We start from the raw sequence: 20,202 nt of genomic DNA on the forward strand, positions 1-20,202 counted from the left end.
GAGAAACACAAACACAAGCGTGAAATATAATAAATGCAATTATACATCAGTCAGAAAGGACATAACTCACATTAACCATTACAAAGACAAATGAGAGTGGAACCATAATAGTAGTCATTTATTATTAATCAATAACAGAGAAGAGTACAACCAAAGTTCTGACGTCGAATCCTTCTCAAGAGGGTCCAGCCAGCAAGTCTCTTAAGCATTCACCCTTGGAGGTAGATCTCCTAAGACAAAAACTCTCTCTCACACAAGTTTACACAAGAAAGCAACACTTCACAACCTTCCTTAAGCTCTCTAGAAATCCCACACTTGTCACACCAACTACCTACTAGCAGCAGCACTCTAAGCACTATCAATTTCACACTGTCCCAAACTAGCTGCTCATGGCAATGGTAGAGGCTTAAATAGGAGAAGGAGTCTCCATGAATGGTGGGAGGATGAGCTTATCTCCAAGGAAGGTGGCTCAAATGACGAAACAGACATGCCAGAGAAGGGAGGGCGACATTTACAAGGCCAACAACCAGGTCTGGAGTCATCTGGAAGGCCGGCTGTTAGAACAAACTCGCCCAAACAAGATCAGCGCGGGTGTATAACTGCACTGGAGCGCTGACATCGCAGCTGACTAACAGTGAAGGTCACGTCAGCGTGACCAGATATGAATAACAGATGCGCTGGCTTATGAAATTCGACCAGCGCGGAAAACACGTGTGCTTTCGCGCTGGCAGCGCAGCCTGTCCGTTATGAAGCGCCCGTCAGCGCGGTTATTTTAACAACAGTCGCGATGATAGTAAAAACTTTGGCAAAGTGGGTCATTTGGCAACATTAGAGAGCATGAGCATGATTGATTTGAACTCATGACACAGTAGGGAGACTGACAGGGAGACAGTGACAAATTACTGTGTAACAGATGCCCCCTAAAGCATGAAGCCCGAGAGAGTGGGAGGGGTGAAATGCTTTACAAAACTCGCTGAACTGGAACACCACCAGGAAGAATCTGCACGTATGTACAACTGATATCTCTGAGAATCTATTACATGTAGTCTAGGCATGGGCGCAGCCATCCAAAAGACATACGGAGAAGGTCTGTGGTATGGACGCAGCCACCCAGCTGAAGAGACCATGATGATAATAAGGTATGGTCGCAGCCATCCCAAAAGACTCAGGTATGGGCGCAGCCATCCATCAACGAGTCATGTAATAATAATCCACAAAATCGTAACCTGGATTGCAACAGACAAAAATCCAGGGTCTTGCGCTCCATCCTGACCCGAACAAAGTACAAGTCCAAGCATGTGAATACATGAGCTGAAGTCGAACATGCATGAACATCGTTCGATTACCAGTCAATAATGAAAACTGTTAACAGACGCGAGAGGTACCACCAATAATGACAATGGTCCTCAAGGTAGTTATAGGTACAATCCGCGGCGTGTGAATCAATGAGCTGGTGTCGAACACCCGCAGAATCATTCGATCGGAGGCCAATGATGAAAACGTCGCGTCGAACACGAAGAACCTGCCATTGAGACATGCACACTCTAAGGCACCTGAAGGGAGTCTCTAAGTCACCTTCCTGGATAATGAGCTGAAGTCGACAGGAAGTAACCTTGATCGAAGGTGGGCCATAATGCTTCCCACATCATCGACACGAGACAGAGAAGGATAAGATATTTTGTGTGAGGTATCAGAGGGAGGTTGTAATTTTGCAGAGGTCAACTTCTCTTGAGCATATCGGCGGCACGACAGTGGATTTGGCAGTATCTGACGTCAAATGAGCAGAGGTCATGGTGACAAGACAATGAGCAGATGAGAGGCCAAATAGGATAACCCAAACCCACGGAGGCTAGTGTAAAACAAGATGAGAAATTCCCACCCAGACATGAATACAGACTAGTGCCATGTTCAAGAGCGACATACTGCCGACACGACAATTATTACAGTTCCATTTTCCCCACCATTTCTGGCAGGTACCCCGATTATTTTTGGACGACAAGCTTGACGGGGATAGCATATGCTTGGAAAGCATCATTTCGATGGTGTCTGATGTCATTAAGTTTTAACGAGTCTGACAAAGGAAGAACTCGGCGTCTTTTCTTGTTTAGAGAGTCTGAAAAGACAGTGGAAAAGAAAACTCCAGGGGGGTCCTTTTTCGTAAAGTTGTGTCTCTCGAGCCCGAAAAAGTATAAAACAATGCTCGAAAGAACCGCCCGACCAGTATGATCGAGGAGTACTTTTCGTAAGTAGTGACTTCGACCCGAAAAAGTAGAAAAGCGGTCAAAAGTACATCGTTTTGGAGCCAATAACGAGTTCGAAACGACAAACACCTGGCAATCTTTTTAGTTTAAACGGTCGAAAAAAGAGCTTTAAAGGCGACCGCCTGTCGTTCTTTTTAACGAGCCGAGAGGGGGGCTCGGCCATCTTTTCTTGCTTTACGTCGAAAAAGAGCTTAAAGACGACGTTGCGGGAGCAAGTGTGTGTAGGACCGTCGTGACCCCACCTGTATGAGAATCTGCACAAGAAACACCGCACGCGTAAATCTGCTCGAGATAATATGTACCACATGCATAAAAAACATAGTAAAACGACATTGGCACCAAGCACATAGTAAAAACATCACAAAATCCCACATTTATGAAAAATGATAATTAATTATAAAAATTTTACCATAAATAGCGGGGTAAAAGGAGGTTTTTACCATTGTTACCATTTTGAGCTGTGGAGGACGTTGTGGAGCTGCGAGGTTGACGAACCAAATTCCATCCCGTGCAAACATCAACCACCCTGCAATCTATTCCAGGTAGGTTCTCCTTCTCCTGCGCTCCATTTTGAAGCATTTTTGCCACATTTTCATGGTGAGAAGTGCTAGTTTGGGCGAATTTTTTGAACTCCAATTTGCTCTCGGTCAGCGCGGATTTCCTCATCGGGTCCACGCTGATCGAATAATATTTACACATACCACCCCCAGATCAGCACGGAAAACACGCGTGCTTCCACGCTGACCCAAGAAAAAAAACAAAGGGCGCCATTATCAGCGCGACTGTTTCGCTAACGCCGCGAAACTAATTTTTTAACAATTTTAATGTGTAAATTTTAACGGTCAGGGCTCTAATGATGTTTTGTGGCCATGTAGGACAAAATGGCATTTGTTTGGCAAGAGTGAGCTCATGATAATGAGGATATAGCGGCATTCGCCAATGCTGGGTGCCGTAATGCAATGCGGGCATGGGGGTTACTCAAATTCTTCCTCACTTTGCGCCTGCAAGCACAGCCTGATCTTCTTGAGTTCCTAATCAGAGCCTGGAATCCTGTTGATGGGAAGTTTGTGATTTGAGGCCGAGATATCGGGTTCGATTATACGGATATCTATTTTTTGACCGGGTTATCACGTCAAGGTGAGATGCCCATTCTGGAGGGGCAGCGACCCAGTGGTGAAACCCTAGATATGCTGATGGCTCGAGTGTGCCCACGGGCACGCAAAACGTGGAGTGGGAAGGTAGCCATTCCTACGGTGGAGGACATCGTCCTTCAAACCATACTCTTCATGGTGACCCGGGCAGCGGGCTCCTTGGCCAATCACGAGGCTTCGAAGACCCATCTCCTATTAGCTCTCGAATGTTTAAATCCCACTATATTCAACTGGGCAGCAGCAGTAACCACCAGTATGAAGAGACAGTTGAGCAACTGCCGACGTGGTGAGTCGAAGCAGTTTGGCTATGGGTCCATTTTAGTCCCGCTCATGCTGGAGCGGGTACCGGCATTACAGCTACAGGACATGGTCGTGGATCCACCCAGAGGCCCCCGGGAGATGAGGGCTAGTCGATGGGGCCATGTCATGCCGCGAGGAGGTGGCGGCCGACCAATGGCATGGGGAGTATATTTCCGAGAGTGGCTGGATCGGCAGGTCATTTTTGTGGAGGACTGGCCATATGCTGGCATAGACTTCCGTGGAGATCCAGACATGCCACTGCCTACGGGAGAGCATTGGGACGATGGTGGTAAGCCACTTGATCTCTTTTTAATTTTTTGTTTTTTGTAATGTTTTTAATTTTTTATGTACATGTCTTTACGATGAATGCTATGGTATGCAGATGTAGGACTGACGAGACCCCTTGGCCTGGCCCCAGAGACACGGAGGGAGGCACAAGGCGCTGGAGCCCTGGCCCTGGCTCCTCCAGGAGTCGATACGATGGAGACTGTGATACAGAACCTCGAGGGCTTACTGGCGGGGATTCTAGATTACCAGGGTATAGAGGAGGTCCCCATAGCATCTCAGATCCATACAGTGGGGGTAGAACCCAGGATGCACCGCCTTTTGAGGTGGGTGGCACGGGCGGTTGTAGTATGTAGAGAGCATAACCCACCACAGTAGACATCTAGGTCTTATTTCCTACTGATGTTTTTTGAGAGACATGCATCTCAGATGTATTGAGAACACAGGCCTTATCTAGACATATACACTTATTTTTGAGCGCCTTGGTGCGCCACATGATATATATATATATATATATATATATATATATATATATATATATACCGATTTTGGATGGATCTTTCACATGTGATGATGTTTTTATATGCTATGCAAATGTCTAACACAAATGTAATCTAATGTATCAGTTGCATAACATACGACCCACATATTTTAATTTTTACGCAAGCTTAAAAGCACACATGACAACACACATGCAAACTATGCTTGGAAAAGCATTTTATTTTTGATGCACACGGTACAAACATTATGATATACACACACACACACACACACACACACACACACATATATATATATATACATATACATATGCTTATCCTATGGTATTATTATGTTTTCTATGTCTTCTTGTATAATGTTTATCAGTTACACAAATGTCTGTCTAATACATGGTTTGCCAATGCATCAGTTAGTGTGTTTAATCGTCTCAGAATATGTTGATATGTGATGTAATCAAAATTCCTTTCTAACAATCTTACACATAAATACAACCTTAGAATGTGTTGGTCTCTGACAGAATATCGCCCGTTGAGTTGATGGACGACAAGTTGAGAGGCCAGGTTCACCACCAATGCATGAATGCCGAGATCAACTGCTTCAGCTAATAACTCTATTACTGCACTGTATTCGGCAACATTGTTGGTGGTACGACCCAAGCACACACCTTGAAGATCTAGCAACTCTCCGTGAGGATCATAGATCACCCACGCCGCAGAAGACAAATTGCAAGTGCTACGACAGGCACCATCAGCGAAACCAACATAAGGTGCACTAGACATCTGCACAAGAAGCAGAAAGCACAATAAGAGGCAAACACGCCTTCACACCAAAGAAAAACGTGAAATCATACACACATAACACACTTGCTAAAAACACACGTATGTACAAACTAGGTGCACGAAATCATGCATAGTATTTTTTCAAATAAAGCCCGTTACGCGGCTTATCGAGAGGATTTCCTTCGTAGTCAATCAGCTCATATGCCCCCTTCTGTAAAACTCTCTTCACAATATAGGGGCCTAGCCACATGGGTTCGATTTTACCTGCCCCTAGCTTATCCTTAGCTTGATCATAGAGCAGTACCAGACCTCCCTCAACAAAGGAACGAGGTTGAATGGTATTGTCGAAGTGAGCCTTAACTCTCTTCTTCTGTGCTTCGATAGCTAGAGAAGCTAAGCGACGGGTCTCATCTAGCCGTTCTAAATAAAGAAGCCATTCCTCCACCGGAGTGGTGTTGGGAAGCAACTCGACAGCTAACTTTAATGAAGGAATATCACATTCAATAGTAAGGGTGGCCTCTAGTCCATAAACTAGCTGAAAAGGGGTGAAACCGGTGGCGTCCTTCACAGAGGTCCGGTAGGCCCACAAGGCGGGGAACAACATCAGATGCCAATTAGACTTGTGTGTACCAACGGTACGTTGGAGCATTGTGATCAAGACTTTGTTCACGGCTTCAACTTGGCCATTGGATTGAGGGTAGTACGGCGTCGAACTATCTTGACGCAAGCCTAGTTGGGTCGTTAGTTTCGTCATCATGTGATTACGGAAATGATTTCCGTGATCCGTGATGATAGCCTGAGGGACTCCAAACCGTGTAATGACATGATTAAACAAAAACTGCGCTGCTGTGTGACCGTCTTCATTCAATGTAGGCATCGCTTTGGCCCATTTGGTGAAATAATCCACGGCAACGATGATATACCCATGCCCCCCGGTCGAACGAGGGTTACAGGATGTATAATCGATGCCCCATTTGGCGAAAGGACCTACGGTAACAACAGGGTGCAGTGGTGCAGGAGGTGCACGCATTTTCCGGTGGTAGATCTGGCATTCATGGCATGAACGGATGGCAAGGATGCAATCCTTGAAGATAGAAGGCCAGAAATAACCAGCACGAAGGATTTTCTAGGCGATGGCATATTCGGACATGTGGCTGCCACAAGCACCGGAGTGGCAGTAATTCAACACCCACTCAGCCTCCTCGAGAGTCAAACATCGGCGGAGAACAGAATCAGCGCCGAGGCGGTACAGGGTATCGCCAATAATGCGATAGGGTTGAGATTGATGACGAATCCTTCGTCGAGCGTCTTTCGACACATTGGGGCGGAAGGAAGACGTCTGCAAATATACTATGATGTCCCCGTACCAAGGGTCGAGGGTGCTTATTAGAAACAATGTTTCGTCCGGGATATGCTCTTCTGAAAGAGAGTGTGCAGAAGGAGATGGCAAAGAACAGAGCAATTCAGCAAAGACCAGAGACTTCTTAGACTTGGCAGCAGTAAATTCCAAGTCAAACTCTTGGAGGATTACGATCCATTTCGAGTATTTGCCCCCCAGCAACTGACACGACAAAATGTACGTCATTGGGTTGCAGTCAGAAATCACGGTCGTGGTGCGCAACAGGATATAATGCCGGAAATGTTGGACGGCGCAGACAGCAGCCAATGCCAACTTCTCGACATAAGCGTAGCGAGTTTCCATATCCAAGAGGTTGCGGCTAAGGTAATAGATAACGTGCTCATTGCCGTCATCATCGTCCTGCACTAGAACCATGCTGATAGTGGTATCGGCGGCAGCTAGATAGAGAGTATAATCACGGTGGTAGTTCGGAGGTCTTAATAATGGAGCAGAGACAAGGAGGCCCTTGAGTCGCTCGAAAGACTCCTGAGCGGTAGCATCCCAATGAAAGGGTGTGTCTTGCTTCAATAACCGTGTGAAACCCTTAGCCACCTCGGCATAATTCGGAATGAATCGTCTAAGGAAATTTGCTTTGCCCTGCAAACTCTGCAACTGCTGCAAAGAAGCAGGCGGAGGAAGATTCAGGATGGCCTCGACTTTGAGGGGATCCAGACGGATGCCTTCTCGGGAGACGATAAACCCGAGTAGTCGACCTGATTCCACCCAGAAGACACACTTATGAGGATTGAGCCTAATATGGTAGTGTCGACAGCGGAGAAAAATTTCGCGAAGATGGGAGGGATGGTCTTGACGCTTGACTGAATGAGCTGGGAGGTCATCCAGGTACGGCTGTACAATGTGACGAATGTCATGAAAGGCATAGGACATTGCACGTTGGAACGTAGCGCCGGAATTCTTTAGACCGAAAGGGAGCTTCTTATAAGCGAAAGTGCCCCAAGGATAGATAAAAGTCGTCTTATGTTGATCAGCGGGTGCAATGTTGATCTGGTTATATCCAGAGAAGCCATCCATAAATGAGTAAATTTCGCTTCCTACACACTCATCGATAAGCTAATCGATGAAGGGTGTAGGGAAGTTATCCTTTGGATAGGCACGATTGATATCACGGTAATCAACACAGACTTGGATAGTGCCCTGCTTTTTGTTCACAGGGACTATATTAGAAACCCAATCCGTCAGTGGAATGGGGTAAATGAAACCAGCTTTAAGAAGCTTTTCGACTTCTGCTTTGATAGTTGTGGCCTTCCGAGGGTGCACAGGGCGTAGGCACTGACGGACAGGCTTAGCACCTGGGTACGTAGGTATTTCGTGCACCACAATACTGGGGTCGATGCCAGGCATTTCTTCATAGGACCATGCGAAGACATCACGGAATTCGCGAAATAGAGCGGTGTAGAGTTGAACCTCCTCTGGAGTACAAGTGACTCCTATGTAAATGTACTCAACAATCCCTGGTTTCACAGAGATGTCTATGGGTTGGGTTTGCGTGATGTTTCCCATATTTCCCTCAGAAGACACTTGGTAAAGCTGAATAGGTGTTTGAAGGGGCGAGGATAGGATACACGAAGCAAACCGCTCGAGACACGCGATCATTTCCGGATGGGGAGGGAGAAACGAAGAGCGGTGGTGATGATCTGACCAAGGGAGCTCTTCGAGAGACATGGTCTCTATGATGGCTTCATCGGAAGGAAATATTTCCTTTAATGGATCTGAAGTAGCATCATCTCCTAGCCAAGGGAAATGAACATATGAATCGGGAACACTGCCCGGAAGATCAGGTTCAGCAGGGGGAGCCGATGCAGCGACGATTTTGACGTAGTTGAGCTCGGCAGGACTCAACGGCATCATATCACCCCAAGAGTCTATCTAATTAGCGGGAGGAAGGACCCATGGATCAGAACGTACAGAGATCATGTTAATAGGGGCGAGATTCGGAGGTGGGAGGGGAAAGACTCCCATTAAAGCGGGATCTTTGAAAAGTCTAGCACCCACGCTCTCGAGTGACTTAGAGGTATGCTCCACAAATGGCACATTACCTTCAGAAGAAGAGGCAAAGAAGGAGAGCTGGTCCACCGTGACAATCTTCCCCTGGTGAGGGAAACGAATGACACGGAAAAGAGAGGAGGCCAAGGCTTGCATGGCATATGTCCAGCTACGTCCGAGGAGGAGGTTGTAGGTAAGATTAGCGTCGACAACTTCGACCTCCACTTCTACTGTCTTCCCTTCCAAAGAGATGGACAAGCGTTGGAGGATACCGTAAGGACGAGACTCTCTTCCATCAAAGGCTTCTAACGTCTTAGGAGACTGACTCAACGTAGGAGAACCAATAGCCTTCCAGCAAGCAACATACATGATGCAAGTTGAGGCACCTTCATCAATGACTGTACGATGAATTGTTTTGCCATTGATGATTACCTGTATAAGGAAAGCGACTTGGTGAGGCAGTCTCAGTGTAAAGCCCTCGAGATCGAAAGAAATCAAATCTGAATCGGCCGGGTCTATGCCACCGATAGCCGATAGCAAGGAATTCCTCTGGGAGGGGCAGCTCTCGAGGACTTCTAGAGCGGACATAGCAGATGGAGCCTAAGCTAAGTCCTCAACAATGCTATAATGCTGGGCAGCACGAGCATTAGGGTTGTAAGACGACTTCCGAAGTACACCTTTTGGAGGGGGTCGGGGGATCGTCTCAGTGCTGGGCCTTTCGATGTGGAGAGGACCAGAACTGGACGGAGGAGCGCTGGAGGGGATCTCCTGCTCTTTCCTGGCAGGAGGAGGATATTCTTTTGCTCGAGTAGAAACATGGATGGGAATCGTTCCAGCCATGAACACTTGAGAGCCAAACGAGGAATAGGGTTGAGATGGGTCTGCCACCATTTGAGTTTGCTGGGAAGGGAAAGGTTCTTTAAGCACGGAAGGATTCCCAGGAGCACCTTTCAATAATCGACTAACTTCGGACCGCCTTTGGCAGTCCTTAGTGTAGTGATCCTCATCACAGATAAGACGAGGATACTTAGGTTTTCGTTTGGCTCCTTCTTCGGTTTGATTTTTAGGGGAGTCCTGTTTGGGCTGTTCGGTCTTATTCTTAGCTTTCCCTTTCTTTTTCCCTTTTGAGGATTTATCCACCGCGGTGGACTGGACGGCGTTAACCTCGGAGGTACTTCCAGAATTAGATTGGCCCTGAGAAGTATTTCCATTAGAAGCGTTCTGTTTTTGCTTCCTAGGGTTCGCGGCTGATTTCTTTGATGACGAGTTTACAGAGCCAATAACTCCGTCAACAGATGGTTTTGGCGGAGCCTTGGATTGTCCAGGCCTCGCGGCGTCTGGCAAATAATCATATAAAGTACCCGACTGAGAGTATACTAAGTCAAGGTACTGAGCACGCGCGATAGCTTGCTCTTCAGTTACACAAGCTCCCATGGCGATGTCTCGTGCGATCGCAGGGACAAAGGAAGTCGTGAACCAATCGGTCAAGAGTTGATCAGGAATCCAAAATTTGATCAAGCGAAGACGCCGTCTCCATTCATGTATATGATCAGATATATGCGTAGCCGTGTCCTGTTTGAGAGACGTAAGGAGATGTGTCCCTGTCTCATACCAAATGGGTAACTGAAAATGAGTTAGGAATGCCATAGCCAGCGAGTTGAAGTCTTGAAATGTTCCGCGATTGAGCTCAATATACCACTTAGCGGCTGAGCCGGTGAGAGTTCTTTGAAAGAGGTAGCGCCGGATAGAGTCATCAAGCCATGAGTTCGATGAACACCAAAGGTGATAGGTCATGACATGGGCTTGAGGGTCTTCACCAGCTTTTCCATCAAATTTTGGCCAATCACCGGGTATTTTAGTCGGAACTAGTGGCCAATATGGGTTATGAAGAATGGGATCATTCGTCAACTTGGACACATCCGGGAGTTCCAACGTCGCTAAGAAAGGCAACTGAGGGTTAAAGGACATTTGTGGCTGTGGAAGAGAGGTAGTACCAGGGTTCCAACCAGGTGGTGGTTGCCCCCATGGGCTTTGTCCAGATGGGCCCGGCCCGAAGGGGCCTTGCCCATAGGGATTTTGCCCGCAGGCGTTCTGTCCATACGGATTCTGTCCATATGCAGACAGTTGACCCTGGGTCTGCCCCCCAACACCCCATGGATTAGCAACTTGACCTGCAGGTGCAGCGTACTGATAATTCTGGTAAGGAGTGACCTGCATCTGTTGATAATTTTGATAAGGGGTAAACTGAGTTTGCCCCTGGGGTTGCTGGTAGCCATACATTTGCTGAGCTCCATACTGAGCCTGATAAGAAGGTTGCGCTTGGTAAGAAGGTTGGGGTCGTGGCCCACCTTGCATTTGATAACCAATTTGAGTTTGGGGCCCAGAAAAATGTCCTTGAACAGGTTGGGCTTGGACCATCTGGCCGGAAGGTTGGCCTGGTTGGGTTTGGGATGGACCTGGTTGCCCAGAAGGATGTGTTTGCTGGGTACTAGGTTGTCCTTGAGCAACCAAGGGTTGTCCTTGCAGAACAGATGGTTGAGCAGACTGGACGGCCGATTGACCTTGAGGTCGGCTAGCCTGTCCAGAAGGATGACTAAAACGGGTAGTGGGTTGGCCTTGCTGCGTAGAAAGTTGGCCCGTTTGCCTAGAAGGATGCATAGACTGAGCAGTGGGTTGGCCCTGCTGTACGTAGGGCTGCCCCCCTTGCCCAGAAGGATGACTAGACTGAGCAGTGGGTTGGCCCTGCTGTACGTAAGGCTGCCCCCCTTGCTCGGAAAGATACCCCTGTTGGACTGCCGGTTGACCTTGTGGAATACAAGTTTGTCCAGCTTTTCCGGAGGGATAACCCTGCTGGAGACTAGGTTGGCCTTGTTGGATGTAAGGTTGTCCTGGTTGTCCAGACGGGTAACCTTGTTGGGTACCAGGTTGCCCCAGATAACTAGAAGGTTGACTCTGATAGGTAAAGGATGGACCACCAGCGGCCGAAGTTTTTCCCTGATAGGGTTGTCCTTGTGGGCCCCCAGATTGTCCTGGGTAAGACTGGCCATAATGTGGCTGCCCTTGGGGGGCTTGCACATAAGGTGGCTGGCCTTGATTAGGCGGTCCTTGAAGCTGTGCAGGCATTGCTTGGCCCCCATGAAAAGAGTGAGTACTAGAGTCCCAAGCAATGGATAACGGTACCGAAACCTCAACGAAAGGTTGAGTAGGCAAGGGTTGAGAGAGTTGGAGGTATTGACCAGTAGAATCGTAATAAAAGAGTGGACCTTGCGCGTTCGGATCCTGAACAGCTTACCCATAGGCATCATATGGCCCCCCTCCTGGAACAGGACCAGAAGAGGGTGGAGCACTTTGTGCAGGGTGGACGACTCTAGGCGAGAGTTCCGGCTGGCCACTACTCACTTGACCGTGAGGGGAACCAGCACCAGTGTTCAAAGATGAAGACGTTGTTACGGCACTAACGACCGAAGTCGAATGTGCTACACAAATAGTTGGATTCGTGGGAACTGAGGTAACAGGTGTAGTATGGGGTTGTGAAACAAAAGGTCCCGTGGTGGGAGTGACATGAGGATCCCACATGGTCGTAGCAGGAGTCCTGGCAGCTACCCTATCCCTCAACGACTGATAACGCGGGGGAAGTGGAGAAGTAGCTGGGATGGGAGTGTCAATATTCGACACCACAGGTGTCTCACTTGTGCTAGGAGATGTCTCATCCATGTGGGAGGTAGACATTGGAGACGAAACACCAGGTGGGGTAACAGGAATATCGTCCTTGTCAAGCTCCCAGATAGGGTTCCAATCGGCTTCGTAATCTTCGTCGCCCGGGGCACGAGAGTTGATAGGTTGGATACTCGGGATAACAGGAAGAGTATCGCTTACAACTGGCACCTCAGGAGCAGTGGAAGATGGAGAGCCTTGACCACTTGGAACGGGAGTTGATGGGTTGGCCAGGATGACAAACTTCAAACAAGACCTAAGGGAGTCTAACGATAAAGGACCCTACTGAAACTAACGCACACAAGATCTAACCAGGTGATGTTAACGTGGCTGAATAAATTTTTAAGACACAGGAACTGAACTTGACCTTTTCATGTTTTAAGAGTCGAGAAAAGGACGAAAAGATTACTCTAGTCTCCTTCGAATGTTTAATGAGCACGAAGTGACAAGACGCTCACTGGCACCTTTTCGTTTAAGGAGTCTGAAAAGGATCAAAAGTGACTCCTCTAGAGACTCTAGGCAAAGGGTTTACCAAGCAATCCGTAAAACTGCTTATACACCTTGGCAATCGTATGAGAACCAAGGACTTTCTGTACTGCAGTCAATCTTCCTGAATGCTGTGTTTGGTGCGTTATGGCTCGTAAGGCGGTAGACTCGGCTTCCTATGGATCAAGGATAAAAGCCTAGTGGGGTCTCCCTATATATGCGACGGTACGTGGGAGCACAATCCGTGTTAGACCACTATCGAGTCACAGAAGGAGGAATCACCCAACCGTAATGTGAAACAATAGTGACTATGTTTAAAGACGTCGGAACACGTCTCTAGCCTAGACCTATAAATGTTTGTGTTAAGTTCCAATGCGTTTTTAGGTTTATTCAGTTTATTTTATGGTTGATCTTGAATTAAGTTTCGGTTTCAGGTCCTACAGTGTGATCTCTCACAAATGCCTAGATGCAAACTACATGCCAAAGAATACCATTTCGTTCGATGAGTTCTAACTATGAGAGGGTTAAGAACTTTCGATCAAACAAAATGAACACAATCAATCAAACCATCTAATGCAGCTAATGGCAAGGAAATGAAACTTTTCTTTTGAGAACACAAATCAATGAAATGCTCTTTTTCCCATTAACTATTGAATGCAAAAGATATTAGTTCGATTTCTTTTCCAATGGCACAATGCACTTAAAATGAATTTTGAGAGACAGCGACACCGAGTAAAAAGAAATAATAACAAACAAATGTGAAAAGAGTCGGTTGAGCCCAAACAACTATTATCTGTGTCCGGGTAGTGAGAAGTAATCGAAACAATACGAAGACTGGTTCAATAACAATCACCTAAACAACCAAGCAAAGCAAGCAAAGAGGAAGGCTTTCGCAAAAGCAAAAGGCAAGTAGTAAACGAATCTTTGTGAACGAGTAACAAACAAAGCCAATCCAACGAGATCGGGATGATAACACCAGGTCACAAGACACAAAAACAAGATCTGCCCAACAAGACTTCCCAAGCGAGTGGTTCAATGTTCAGACAATAGAAATCAAGTCATAAACCAGGTGGAAAGAGCAGGGGATAGTCAAACCAACAGGCTCAGGAGGTAAAATTGAAAAAAAAATCAATTCTACAGGATCAGCGCGGGTGATACACAGCAACAAAGCGCTGATCAGAAACCATGCGTAGCAACAAAGTGCTGTCAGCGCGGAAGTACACGGCTTAACCGCGCTGGTTCGATTTTCAGAACCGTCGCGACTGTTAAATGTACAAACGCGATGACCACGAAGTCAAAGAAACAGCTATGCGATGTCAGCGCGACTATTTTGTTATAAACCGTGCTGAGGCTAAAAAACAGGCACAATCAAGCCAAAAGCTCCCAAACCAAGGCAATGACTCTTTTAAACAATCAAGGCACCTCCCAGACTGAACCAGGAAATCCAAAAGAAGAGAACTAATCCCCAATCTTTGAAAAGAGAGCAACAATCAAACTCAAAGCAAGAATGAACAAAAAGGGACAAAGGCCAGCTCCCCAGCGGAGTCGCCAAATTGTTGGAGAGGTAAATCCCCTCTACGGATAGAGGCGATCCCTACTAGCCCAGAACGGGTCTAGCAACAATCAGTCAATGCTACTATGCAAGTTCCTAATGGCAAATAAAAGGTAGGCAATGAAAACCTACTTGGATTCCAACGCTAATGTTTGATGAAGAGACGTCGCTCTCGCTCCTTCGCTTCGGTCGGTCACAATCCTCCACAATCCTCGTGGATAGACACCTGCACACACAAAGAGAAACACAAACACAAGCGTGAAATCTAATAAATGCAATTATACGTCAGTCAGAAAGGACATAACTCACATTAACCATTACAAAGACAAATGAGAGTGGAACCATAATAGTAGTCATTTATTATTAATCAATAACAGAGAAGAGTACAACCAAAGTTCTGACGTCGAATCCTTCTCAAGAGGGTCCAGCCAGCAAGTCTCTTAAGCATTCACCCTTGGAGGTAGATCTCCCAAGACAAAAACTCTCTCTCACACAAGTTTACACAAGAAAGCAACACTTCACAACCTTCCTTAAGCTCTCTAGCAATCCCACACTTGTCACACCAACTACCTACTAGCAGCAGCACTCTAAACACTAGCAATTTCACACTGTCCCAAACTAGCTGCTCATGGCAATGGTAGAGGCTTAAATAGGAGAAGGAGTCTCCATGAATGGTGGGAGGATGAGCTTATCTCCAAGGAAGGTGGCTCAAATGACGAAACAGACATGCCAGAGAAGGGAGGGCGACATTTACAAGGCCAACAACTAGGTCTGGAGTCATCTGGAAGGCCGGCTGTTAGAACAAACTCGCCCAAACAAGATCAGCGCGAGTGTATAACTGCACTGGAGCGCTGACATCGCAGATGACTAACAGTGAAGGTCACGTCAGCGCAACCAGATATGAATAACAGATGAGCTGGCTTATGAAATTCGACCAGCGTGGAAAACACGTGTGCTTCCGCGCTGGCAGCGCAACCTGTCCGTTATGAAGCGCCCGTCAGCGCCGTTATTTTAACAACAGTCGCGATGATAGTAAAAACTTTGGCAAAGTGGTTCATTTGGCAACATTAGAGAGCATGAGCATGATTGATTTGAACTCATGACACAATAGGGAGACTGACAGGGAGACAGTGACAAATTACTGTGTAACACACGCCAAACCTATTCAACATATCTCCAATGTACTTATTCTAAGAGAGGAATATAAACTTCAGATGTTGAGTTACTTCAAGACCAAGATAGTAGTGAACATAGCCCATGTCAATCATTTTAAAACCTTTCCTCAATTCCTTTTTTATGGATGCAATGTAGCTCTCATTGTTCCGTGTCATCAAAAGATCATATACAAACACCACAATATATACAATTGTTTTGAAAACTTTCTTGAAAAACAAAGTTGCATCATCAAGATCATAATGTTTGAAGTTGAGTTTCAGAAGATGCTCAATTAACTTTTCATACTAGGCTTGTGGTGCTTGCTTGAGGCCATACAAGGATTTCACAAGCTTTCATAATTTTTGTTCTTGGCCCTTCACAACAAACCCTTTTGGATGGGACATAAAAGCATTCTCTTTCAGATCTCCATTCAAGAAAGCAGTTTTTACATCCATTTGATAGACTTTCCAACCGTTCTAAGTTGCTAATGCAAAGAGCGTCGAGATGGTAGCCCATTTTGTTTTGGGGGAAAAATTATCCTCGTAATCGAGCCCTTCCTTCTGTACGAAACCTTTTTCCACAAGCCTCACTTTGTGCTTGTCAAGTGAGCCATCAGCTTTATACTTGTTCTTGTAGACCCACTTGCAAAAATTTGGTTTAGTTCCCAATGGAGGATCAACCAAATTCCAAGTGTCATTACTTATCAAGGCATCATACTCTTTTTGCATTGCTTCTTTCCATTCATCATGAGAAGCGGATTCTTTGAAGGAAGTTGGTTAAAAATATGAGGATAGATTCAATTCAAAATCATAAGAAACATCCATATCAATAGGTGAATCAGAATCTTCTACATCACCTCCATTTTGCCTGGTTGAATTTCGTGTTCCTATCCTTTCAACCTCATTAGGATGAACACTTTCAAGTGTCTTTGTCAACCATTTTGGAGGACCTTTCTAAGACGGTGCAGGCTGCTTAGTTGACTGAGTTGGGACTAAATCAGGATTGATTCTCCCAAATCATTCAATCACATCACTCAAATTGTCATCAGTGGCTAGAGCTTTATGTCGAGGAGAGAGTGCTTCAGAAGAAAATTCAACATATTGATCTAGTATAGGAATTCCCCCTTCAATATGTGGAATCTGATTATCAAATTCTTGAAATCACTTTGCATGTCTGACTCTATCTAAGCAACCAAGTTGTTGCTCAACAACATTATGAGCCTTGGAAGATTCAAGAAAGATCACATCTCTAGATACAACAAACTTCTTATTAACTTCATCATAGAGACGATATGCGTTGGAGGTATTTTAATACCTCAAGAAGATACACTTATGACTCCTTGCACCAAGTTTGTTTATTTGTTCCTTTAAATGTATCAAGGCATAATAGGCGGAACCGAAGACTATGAGATGCTTTATCGAAGGAATGTGGCCATACCACATTTCCCACGGGGGCTTCACTCAATGAACCTTTGACCTATCATGTGCGTTCGTGGCATATTAAACAATACCCCTAATTTGACTACATATTGGAAAATGCCCCTAAAAATCACATTATTTAACACCCTACCAATACAAATCCGATACGCCTTCCCAATCTAGAAAACCCCTAATTCCACTAGATATTGTGGGTATCCATTTTTTCATTAACATTTTTTATACCCCTTTATATTTTTTCATTGACTTTGAGCTCAATTTTTATACCTACCAATATAAAATCCCTTTACCCCCTATATATCCCCCAATATATTATGCCATTTTTTTCTCAATATATATCCCCTATTATGAACCCACGTGGTATGGTATTTCTCCCTCAGTGAAGCCCCTATGACATTCCATAAGGAGTCTTGTTTCTAATAGCATTAGAAGGACGCCAATTCTTTATATACACAGCACGTTGAACTGCATTAGCCAAAAGAATCAATTTTACATTCTTGAAAAACATCATGGAATGTACCATATTAAGATTGTCCTGTTAATTCTTCAGCTACTCCATTATGTTGGGGATTATAAGGCACATTTGTTTGATGTTTGATCCCATGCTGGTGAAGATAGTTTTCAAATTCATTTGAAGTGTATTCTTTTCCACTATCAGTGCAAATAGAGCCAATATGATATTGTGCATTATTTTCAATCCATGCATAAAAGTTCTTAAATGTTTGAAAAGCATAAGATTTGTTCTTCAATAAATAAACCCAACACATTTTGGTGTAGTCATCAATAAATTTCATCATATATTTATTTCCATTTGTAGAAGGAACAGGCATTAGGCCACATAAATATGAATGAATGAGCTCAAGTTTTCTATGTGCTCTGGAATGCGAATCATGAAAAAATTGTTTATTATGCTTTCTTAAAATGCAAGCATCACATTGCTTAAGTTTCATAGGAATTGTAGGCAAACGAGTGACAACACTTTTCTTCAACATACGAAGGTTGTCCTAATTCAAGTGTCCAAATCTAGCATGCCAAAGAAAACTTGATGGAAATGTATCTTCATAATAATGAGAACTGTATGAGAATTTTTGTGCACGAGTAGAGGTACCTTGCAGCTTTAGAAGTCTTTCTTCTTCTATCGTTGTCGTTACAAGTAAGTAATTTGATGATTTTATGACATCAACCTTGACATCAAACATATGAGTGGAGTGTCCTTGCTCACGGATGTGGACCAAGCACAACAAGTTTCTTCTCAACTCTAGCAGGTTTAGAAAATCATGCAGAGGAAAGTCTTGAAGACCAAACAATTTGAGCCTGATGGTGACAAGCCCCGATGGCTTGATTTTTGACTTTTCTGCAAAGTATATTTCTCCATCAACAATTTCAGTAAATTCTTCAAAAAAATGTCTTCTAAAAGTCCTGTGGAAAGTTACTCATGAATTAAGTAACCAATCATTTTTCCAAGAAGCAAGTGAATCATTAAACAAGTCTTTAGTTATTCCAATATTACTGTTAACACCCAGGTTGTTCCCTTTGACTCCCAAGGGAATATGGCCGGGGTAACCACTAACCAATCTTTGGATTACAGCTTCTAGCCAAACTATAATCAGAGAGGGCTCTCTCTTTAAGGTTTGTCTCTGTTTTTTGAAGATTTTAGGCTAGTTGTGAGTTAAGGGTTTGTTTTTGTGTTTTGGTTGAAGGATGTCTTCTGTAGCTAATGTGGAAATCTTCAGATAGTTCTAGTCCATTGGGCAATGGAGTCTGTGGCTACAGGTTGTCTGAGATATTAAGTTGAGTTGCTGAAACTGCAGGGCCATTCAAATACATCATGAAACAAAATTTAAATTGTGATTATGAACTGTGATTAACCAGTGAAAAGCAATTAAGAATTTTCCACTAAGCTGAGGGTGTAGGAAAGAGATATGTTGCACAGGAGCATACTTGAATTCCTGAAACAATAATCACTGTGAAAGATATAGTTTGGAGGTGCAGCAGTTAAGAATTACACCTTATGACTATAACTGAAGAAAAACATTTATAACAGCATAGATTGAGTTCAGGGTATTCTGTGAATAAATCCTGGAACTATTCTTTTTCTTTGCCATTAACTATGAAACACAGAAACATGAATGAGCTATGAAAAGATAACAAAACACATAACGAAGAGTTTTTGAGGAGAACTTATTGTGCCATGAAGTACGCAGGAATCCTGTAACTTTCAGCAAAACACCAGAATGCCTCAAATAACACAGAGCTTCGGAAATTCCATCACTTTTGTATTAATACTCTGGGAATTTATAGCATAAGGAATTCTAGAAGAGAAATCAACAACAACCCCTGCAAACTTATGCGAGGGGGGTATATATACAAACGGTCATACAAAATATCTGAGGCGTTGAGTCATCTGAGAAATAAATATGTTCACCAACTTGTACAGAACAACAGATAAAAAGTTATTACAGCTTTGAATACAACATAAATGCTCTTCAATTCTGTCAGAAGTCTTTTTGACCTTTGGAGGCCACTGAGTCGGTTGGATGTTCTGTTATAAATGCTGGATGATGTGTCTTTGTGGCTCTGTCCTCCTGTATCTTTTCGGTCCTGTCACCTGTGACTATCAGTGCTGCTGTAGTGGCCGAATAGTTTTGCTGAGTTGGCTCAGCCCATTCTTCTCCATGCATGTTGATTTTATCAAAATTTTCCTGTGCATGATAATTTATATAAAAAAAAGAAAAACTTGAATACAGGCTCTGGTTTACAGTATTGTTTGTATCATTTTGGTCCAGAATTCCTGTGTGGGCAATTGATGTCTCAGGATTGCCTCTAGAGTCTCATCTGCCTCTGTGTATTTGTAGAAATTTGGAGGCACTTCAAACAAATGTTGGATCTCATTCATAATGAAAAATAAATTCTCAACCCTGTTGTAGAGACTCTGCCCTGATGCTGGCCCTGATTCTTCTGAAGTGCTGGGTCTTTCTGTAATCTGATTTGTAGCAAATGTGTTGACCCTTTTGGCATAATGTTCATGGGAAAGCAGTCTTCCTGCGCTGTTCAGTAAGCTATGAAGACCTCTGTTTTGCAATGCCACAAATTTGTCCGTGAAGTTATTAACCTCTGTCTGCATATCCTGGCTTCTTCTTTCCAGTGTTTGTACCAGGTTTCTTAGTGTGAGGACCCTC

The sequence above is a fragment of the Pinus tabuliformis genome, chromosome 2_2 (genome assembly GCF_031772625.1).
Source record: "Pinus tabuliformis cultivar Carrire ecotype Pingquan chromosome 2_2, CPIR1, whole genome shotgun sequence".
NCBI lineage: Eukaryota > Viridiplantae > Streptophyta > Pinopsida > Pinales > Pinaceae > Pinus > Pinus tabuliformis.